Source organism: Phyllobates terribilis, unplaced genomic scaffold, assembly GCF_046119375.1.
Source record: "Phyllobates terribilis strain yellow unplaced genomic scaffold, ASM4611937v1 Scaffold_13__5_contigs__length_258822181, whole genome shotgun sequence".
NCBI classification, from domain to species: domain Eukaryota; kingdom Metazoa; phylum Chordata; class Amphibia; order Anura; family Dendrobatidae; genus Phyllobates; species Phyllobates terribilis.
Window position 1 is genome coordinate 181,967,605 of NW_027362773.1, and position 8,766 is coordinate 181,976,370.

The following is an 8,766-nucleotide window of genomic DNA, read 5'->3' on the forward strand; positions in this document are numbered from 1 at the left end:
ACTAATAAACCATGTCCCACACACTGCTAGAAGGCCAAATATTTTTCAGAGCTAGATGCAGACAAAAAAATATTTTTAATTTGCAACCTGATGGAGGTTAGTATAGATGGACTAATAGAACAAGTCCCACACACTGCTAGAAGCCCAAATATTTTTTCAGAGGTAGATGCAGAAAAAAATTATATTCAGTTTGCAACCTAATGGAGGTCAGTATAGATGGACTAATAGAACAAGTCCCACACACTGCTAGAAGGCCAAATATTTTTTCAGAGCTAGATGCAGATAAAAATGATTTTTAATTTGCAACCTGATGGAGGTCAGTAGAGATGGACTAATAAAACAAGTCCCACACACTGCTAGAAGCCCAAATATTTTTTTTGAGGTAGATGCAGAAAAAAATTATATTCAGTTTGCAACCTGATGGAGGTCAGTATAGATGGACTAGTAGAAGAAGTCCCACACACTGTTGGAAGGACAAATATTTTTTCAGAGCTAGATGCAGAAAAAAATTATATTCAATTTGCAACCTGATGGAGGTCAGTATAGATGGACTAATAGAACAAGTCCCACACACTGCTAGAAGGCCAAATATTTTTTGAGAGCTAGATGCAGACAAAAAATTATTTTTAATTTGCAACCTGATGGAGGTCAGTATAGATGGACTAATAAAACAAGTCCCACACACTGCTAGAAGCCCAAATATTTTTTCAGAGGTAGATGCAGAAAAAAATTATATTCAGTTTGCAACCTGATGGAGGACAGTATAGATGGACTAGTAGAACTAGTCCCACACACTGCTTAAACGACAAATATTTTTTCAGAGCTAGATGCAGATAAAAATTATTTTTAATTTGCAACCTGATGGAGGTCAGTATAGATGGACTAATAGAACAAGTCCCACACACTGCTAGAAGGCCAAATATTTTTTCAGAGCTAGATGCAGAAAAAAATTATTTTTAATTTGCAACCTGATGGAGGTCAGTATACATGGACTTATAAAACAAGTCCCACACAGTGCTAGAAGCCCAAATATTTTTTCAGAGGTAGATGCAGAAAAAAATTATATTCAGTTTGCAACCTGATGGAGGTTAGTATAGATGGACTAATCGAACAAGTCCCACACAATGCTAGAAGGCCAAATATTTTTTAAGAGCTAGATGCAGAAAAATATTATGTTCAATTTGCAACCTGATGGAGGTCAGTATAGATGGACTGATAGACCAAGTTCCACACACTGCTAGAAGCCCAAATATTTTTTCATAGGTAGATGCAGAAAAAAATTATATTCAGTTTGCAACCTGATGGAGGTCAGTATAGATGGACTAATAGAACAAGTCCCACACACTGCTAGAAGGACAATTTTTTTTTTTCAGAGCTAGATGCAGACAAAAAATTATTTTGAATTTGCAACCTGATGGAGGTTAGCATAGATGGACTAATAGAACAAGTCCCACACACTGATAGAAGCCCAAATATTTTTTCAGAGGTAGATGCAGAAAAAAATTATATTCAGTTTGCAACCTGATGGAGGTCAGTATAGATGGACTAATAGAACAAGTCCCACACACTGCTAGAAGGACAATTTTTTTTTTTCAGAGCTAGATGGAGACAAAAAATTATTTTGAATTTGCAACCTGATGGAGGTCAGTGTAGTGGGACTAGTAGAACAAGTCCCACACACTGCTAGAAGGACAAATATTTTTTCAGAGCTAGATGCAGAAAAAAATTATATTCAATTTGCAACCTGATGGAGGTCAGTATAGATGGACTAATAAACCAAGTCCCACACACGGCTAGAAGGCCAAATATTTTTTCAGAGCTAGATGCAGACAAAAAAATATTGTTAATTTGCAACCTGATGGAGGTTAGTATAGATGGACTAATAGAACAAGTCCCACACACTGATAGAAACCCAAATATTTTTTCAGAGGTAGATGCAGAAAAAAATTATATTCAGTTTGCAACCTGATGGAGGTCAGTATAGATGGACTAATAGAACAAGTCCCACACACTGCTAGAAGGCCAAATATTTTTTCAGAGCGAGATGCAGATAAAAATGATTTTTAATTTGCAACCTGATGGAGGTCAGTATAGATGGACTAATAAAACAAGTCCCACACACTGCTAGAAGCCCAAATATTTTTTCAGAGGTAGATGCAGAAAAAAATTATATTCAGTTTGCAACCTGATGGAGGTCAGTATAGATGGACTAGTAGAAGAAGTCCCACACACTGCTAGAAGGACAAATATTTTTTCAGAGCTAGATGCAGAAAAAAATTATATTCAATTTGCAACCTGATGGAGGTCAGTATACATGGACTAATAGAACAAGTCCCACACACTGCTAGAAGGCCAAATATTTTTTCAGAGCTAGATGCAGACAAAAAATTATTTTGAATTTGCAACCTGATGGAGGTCAGTATAGATGGACTAATAAAACAAGTCCAACACACTGCTAGAAGCCCAAATATTTTTTCAGAGGTAGATGCAGAAAAAATTATATTCAGTTTGCAACCTGATGGAGGTCAGTATAGATGGACTAGTAGAAGAAGTCCCACACACTGTTGGAAGGACAAATATTTTTTCAGAGCTAGATGCAGAAAAAAATTATATTCAATTTGCAACCTGATGGAGGTCAGTATAGATGGACTAATAAACCATGTCCCACACACTGCTAGAAGGCCAAATATTTTTCAGAGCTAGATGCAGACAAAAAAATATTTTTAATTTGCAACCTGATGGAGGTTAGTATAGATGGACTAATAGAACAAGTCCCACACACTGCTAGAAGCCCAAATATTTTTTCAGAGGTAGATGCAGAAAAAAATTATATTCAGTTTGCAACCTAATGGAGGTCAGTATAGATGGACTAATAGAACAAGTCCCACACACTGCTAGAAGGCCAAATATTTTTTCAGAGCTAGATGCAGATAAAAATTATTTTTAATTTGCAACCTGATGGAGGTCAGTAGAGATGGACTAATAAAACAAGTCCCACACACTGCTAGAAGCCCAAATATTTTTTTTGAGGTAGATGCAGAAAAAAATTATATTCAGTTTGCAACCTGATGGAGGTCAGTATAGATGGACTAGTAGAAGAAATCCCACACACTGTTGGAAGGACAAATATTTTTTCAGAGCTAGATGCAGAAAAAAATTATATTCAATTTGCAACCTGATGGAGGTCAGTATAGATGGACTAATAAACCATGTCCCACACACTGCTAGAAGGCCAAATATTTTTCAGAGCTAGATGCAGACAAAAAAATATTTTTAATTTGCAACCTGATGGAGGTTAGTATAGATGGACTAATAGAACAAGTCCCACACACTGCTAGAAGCCCAAATATTTTTTCAGAGGTAGATGCAGAAAAAAATTATATTCAGTTTGCAACCTAATGGAGGTCAGTATAGATGGACTAATAGAACAAGTCCCACACACTGCTAGAAGGCCAAATATTTTTTCAGAGCTAGATGCAGATAAAAATGATTTTTAATTTGCAACCTGATGGAGGTCAGTAGAGATGGACTAATAAAACAAGTCCCACACACTGCTAGAAGCCCAAATATTTTTTTTGAGGTAGATGCAGAAAAAAATTATATTCAGTTTGCAACCTGATGGAGGTCAGTATAGATGGACTAGTAGAAGAAGTCCCACACACTGTTGGAAGGACAAATATTTTTTCAGAGCTAGATGCAGAAAAAAATTATATTCAATTTGCAACCTGATGGAGGTCAGTATAGATGGACTAATAGAACAAGTCCCACACACTGCTTGAAGGCCAAATATTTTTTGAGAGCTAGATGCAGACAAAAAATTATTTTTAATTTGCAACCTGATGGAGGTCAGTATAGATGGACTAATAAAACAAGTCCCACACACTGCTAGAAGCCCAAATATTTTTTCAGAGGTAGATGCAGAAAAAAATTATATTCAGTTTGCAACCTGATGGAGGACAGTATAGATGGACTAGTAGAACTAGTCCCACACACTGCTTAAACGACAAATATTTTTTCAGAGCTAGATGCAGATAAAAATTATTTTTAATTTGCAACCTGATGGAGGTCAGTATAGATGGACTAATAGAACAAGTCCCACACACTGCTAGAAGGCCAAATATTTTTTCAGAGCTAGATGCAGAAAAAAATTATTTTTAATTTGCAACCTGATGGAGGTCAGTATACATGGACTTATAAAACAAGTCCCACACAGTGCTAGAAGCCCAAATATTTTTTCAGAGGTAGATGCAGAAAAAAATTATATTCAGTTTGCAACCTGATGGAGGTTAGTATAGATGGACTAATCGAACAAGTCCCACACAATGCTAGAAGGCCAAATATTTTTTAAGAGCTAGATGCAGAAAAATATTATGTTCAATTTGCAACCTGATGGAGGTCAGTATAGATGGACTGATAGACCAAGTTCCACACACTGCTAGAAGCCCAAATATTTTTTCATAGGTAGATGCAGAAAAAAATTATATTCAGTTTGCAACCTGATGGAGGTCAGTATAGATGGACTAATAGAACAAGTCCCACACACTGCTAGAAGGACAATTTTTTTTTTTCAGAGCTAGATGCAGACAAAAAATTATTTTGAATTTGCAACCTGATGGAGGTTAGTATAGATGGACTAATAGAACAAGTCCCACACACTGATAGAAGCCCAAATATTTTTTCAGAGGTAGATGCAGAAAAAAATTATATTCAGTTTGCAACCTGATGGAGGTCAGTATAGATGGACTAATAGAACAAGTCCCACACACTGCTAGAAGGCCAAATATTTTTTCAGAGCGAGATGCAGATAAAAATGATTTTTAATTTGCAACCTGATGAAGGTCAGTATAGATGGACTAATAAAACAAGTCCCACACACTGCTAGAAACCCAAATATTTTTTCAGAGGTAGATGCAGAAAAAAATTATATTCAGTTTGCAACCTGATGGAGGTCAGTATAGATGGACTAGTAGAAGAAGTCCCACACACTGCTAGAAGGACAAATATTTTTTCAGAGCTAGATGCAGAAAAAAATTATATTCAATTTGAAACCTGATGGAGGTCAGAATAGATGGACTAATAGAACAAGTCCCACACACTGCTAGAAGGCCAAATATTTTTTCAGAGCTAGATGCAGACAAAAAATTATTTTTAATTTGCAACCTGATGGAGGTCAGTATAGATGGGCTAATAAAACAAGTCCCACACACTGCTAGAAGCCCAAATATTTTTTCAGAGGTAGATGCAGAAAAAAATTATATTCAGTTTGCAACCTGATGGAGGTCAGTATAGATCGACTAGTAGAACAAGTCCCACACACTGCTTGAAGGACAAATATTTTTTCAGAGCTAGATGCAGTTAAAAATTATTTTTAATTTGCAACCTGATGAAGGTCAGTATAGATGGACTAATAGAACAAGTCCCACACACTGCTAGAAGGCCAAATATTTTTTCAGAGCTAGATGCAGACAAAAAATTATTTTGAATTTGCAACCTGATGGAGGTCAGTATAGATGGACTAGTAGAACAAGTCCCACACACTGCTAGAAGGACAAATATTTTTTCAGAGCTAGATGCAGACAAAAAAATATTTTTAATTTGCAACCTGATGGAGGTCAGTATAGATGGACTAATAAAACAAGTCTCACACACTGCTAGAAGCCCAAATATCTTTTCAGATGTAGATGCAGAAAAAAATTATATTCAGTTTGCAACCTGATGGAGGTCAGAATAGATGGACTAATAGAACAAGTCCCACACACTGCTAGAAGGCCAAATATTTTTTCAGAGCTAGATGCAGAAAATTATTATATTCAATTTGCAACCTGATGGAGGTCAGTATAGATGGACTAATAGACCAAGTTACACACACTGCTAGAAGCCCAAATATTTTTTCAGAGCAAGATGCAGAAAAAAATTATATTCAATTTGCAACCTGATGGAGGTCAGTATAGATGGACTAATAGATCAAGTCCCACACACTGCTAGAAGCCCAAATATTTTTTCAGAGGTAGATGCAGAAAAAAATTATATTCAGTTTGCAAACTGATGGAGGTCAGTATAGATGGACTAATAGAACAAGTCCCACACACTGCTAGAAGGACAAAATTTTTTTTTCAGAGCTAGATGCAGACAAAAAATTATTTTTAATTTGCAACCTGATGGAGGTCAGTATAGATGGACTAGTAGAACAAGTCCCACACACTGCTAGAAGGACAAATATTTTTTCAGAACAAGATGCAGAAAAAAATTATATTCAATTTGCAACCTGATGGAGGTCAGTATAGATGGACTAATAGACCGAGTCCCACACACTGCTAGAAGGCCAAATATTTTTTCAGAGCTAGATGCAGACAAAAAAATATTTTAAATTTGCAACCTGATGTAGGTCAGTATAGATGGAATAATAGAACAAGTCCCACACACTGCTAGAAGCCCAAATATTTGTTCAGAGGTAGATGCAGAAAAAAATTATATTCAGTTTGCAACCTGATGGAGGTCAGTATAGATGGTCTAATAGAACAAGTCCCACACACTGCTAGAAGGCCAAATATTTTTTCAGAGCTAGATGCAGATAAAAATTTTTTAATTTGCAACCTGATGGAGGTCAGTATAGATGGGCTAGTAGAACAAATCCCACACACTGCTAGAAGGACAAATATTTTTTCAGCGCTAGATGCAGAAAAAAATTATATTCAATTTGCAACCTTATGGAGGTCAGTATAGATGGACTAATAGAATGATGCTATGCCCAAAAGGTTTTACTTCACTAGGTGTAGTAAAAAAATTGGTATTCTATACACAGTTGGTGTATCTTGCAACACAGATAGGCTACTCCACTGACTAACACAGGCCAAAAAGGATTAGCTTTGCTAGATTCAGTCAAATGCTGTGAAAAAAACTTGCACGGCACTGGCACATACCTGCCTGGCAAAAACTGATAGGAACTGATGTAACTTAGTCCTGAAAAGGACTGCAATTACAATTAGTCTTTACTCCCACAACCTATCTATTTAAGAGCACAGACCAGCCTGATAAAAGTCGTAGGAAATGCTGTAACCTAGTCCTTAAAAGGACTGCAATCACAACTATTCCCTACTCCCAAGTTATCTGTAGATTTGTGCGAAAATTGGCTTGAAATTAGCAAGGTATAGCGCACACAGCAACAGCGGTGCCGTCTAACACGCAGCTGCAGCAGTGAGAAAATGGTGGCGACGGGGAAAATGTCTGGATTTTATAGGGCAAGGACATGTGACATACACTGCCAATGACACATGCCCTTGCTTGTGTGAAAAAAAGCACTTCGCTCCGTGTGTGCGCTGCTGATAGGCTGACAGATTGCACCCCCCACTGTAAATGCGGGAAAGAGAAAAAAAAATGAAAATCTTCATTATTCCTGCAGAGATCCATCCCCTTCCCCTCCCCCCACCCCGCTGTACACTCAAACTGCGTATTAACATTAATTTTCATCATTACTGAGAAAAAATCCAGTTATGATTTTGGTGCACGAACAGTTATCGAACATAACCTCGAACAGCCGAATTTTTCTCAAATCGTTCATGTTCGCCGAATGGCCCGAACACCGCACAAAACAGCTCGAATTTGAGATTGGCGAACAGTTCGAATCGAACAACGCTCATCTCTAATTATGATGAAAACTGGTTCTAAAGCTGTTCCGCAAATGTATATCTAATACACATTGGTAAATTAATATCTCCTCCATTTTTATTCCACAAGTGTGCTTAAAGTTCCATGATATCACAAGAAGGACAGTTTTAAAATGTTGATGAAATCTGGCTAATAATTAACGTGCTGGATCTATTAGCTGGAAAAAGGGTGAGAAAAAAAGAAATTGCAAAACTTCTGCTCATCCAGAAGTCACTAAAGATTTTTCATGGTGTGCTTAAAGGTTCCATCGGAAACATAATTCAAGTAGAGTTGGTGCAAATCAAAGTTCATATCCCAGTCCATCATTCACGGCAGTGAACTGTGTTCACTGGAAAAAAGGAGGATTTGCACCACATACCTGATGGCACCCTCTGAGCTTTGTTTGATTGGTGGTGTGATGCACAAGTGACATCGCACCAGACTGACTAATCAAAAGAAGATCTACAGATGCTGTTAAGCTGGTTCTACAAATACAACCCAAAGATTACAGACCATTTCTGTGGGGGATAGACTTGGGAATGTGGAAATTGATCTACACAGGTAATTTGTCAAAATATTACATGAAGTTAAACATAGTTGGCAGGATTCAAACCTACGCAGGGAGACCCCAATGAATTTTTAGTCCATCGCCTTAACCACTCGGCCACAACTACTCAGATGCTGTTTCATGCTTATGAGTTTCACACCTATTCTTAGAGCACCATGATCAATATCAGTGATTATCCTTCTGGAAGACATTTCAGAAAATGGAAGATTTCAATTGGAAACAAAATTCCAGGCCTCACTGAAATGTAAAAATCTGATTTAAACGTATCATCAATTGGAACCTTTTACAGTTCAAGGTTGATTAAAATTCATAAGGCGGATTTAGAGTGATTTTGTTCCAAACACCTCCTGAAAAAGGCTTTGAAAATGCTCAATAGTTTGAACAGATTCCTTTCCATGCAAAAAGACTTGCTGTTCATATGATCAGGTATGGGTCGTCTTTTAACCTCATTAAGTTTACCAAAACGCCAAGCGGTTAACAGAAGTGAGCATATCATTTTTCATGTATATTTTGCTTGCTTTATACTTGCTATACAAGTCAATGAGTAGGTTAGA

The 8,766-nt window shown here is 36.9% G+C and overlaps 1 non-coding gene across 1 annotated transcript; it reads right to left on the reverse strand.

Annotated features, from left to right (window-relative positions):
- Positions 1-8,236: 8,236 nt before the first annotated feature.
- TRNAF-AAA (transfer RNA phenylalanine (anticodon AAA)) lies at positions 8,237-8,318 on the reverse strand. The gene has a single exon. It is a non-coding gene; the product is annotated as a tRNA-Phe (tRNA).
- Positions 8,319-8,766: the final 448 nt, after the last annotated feature.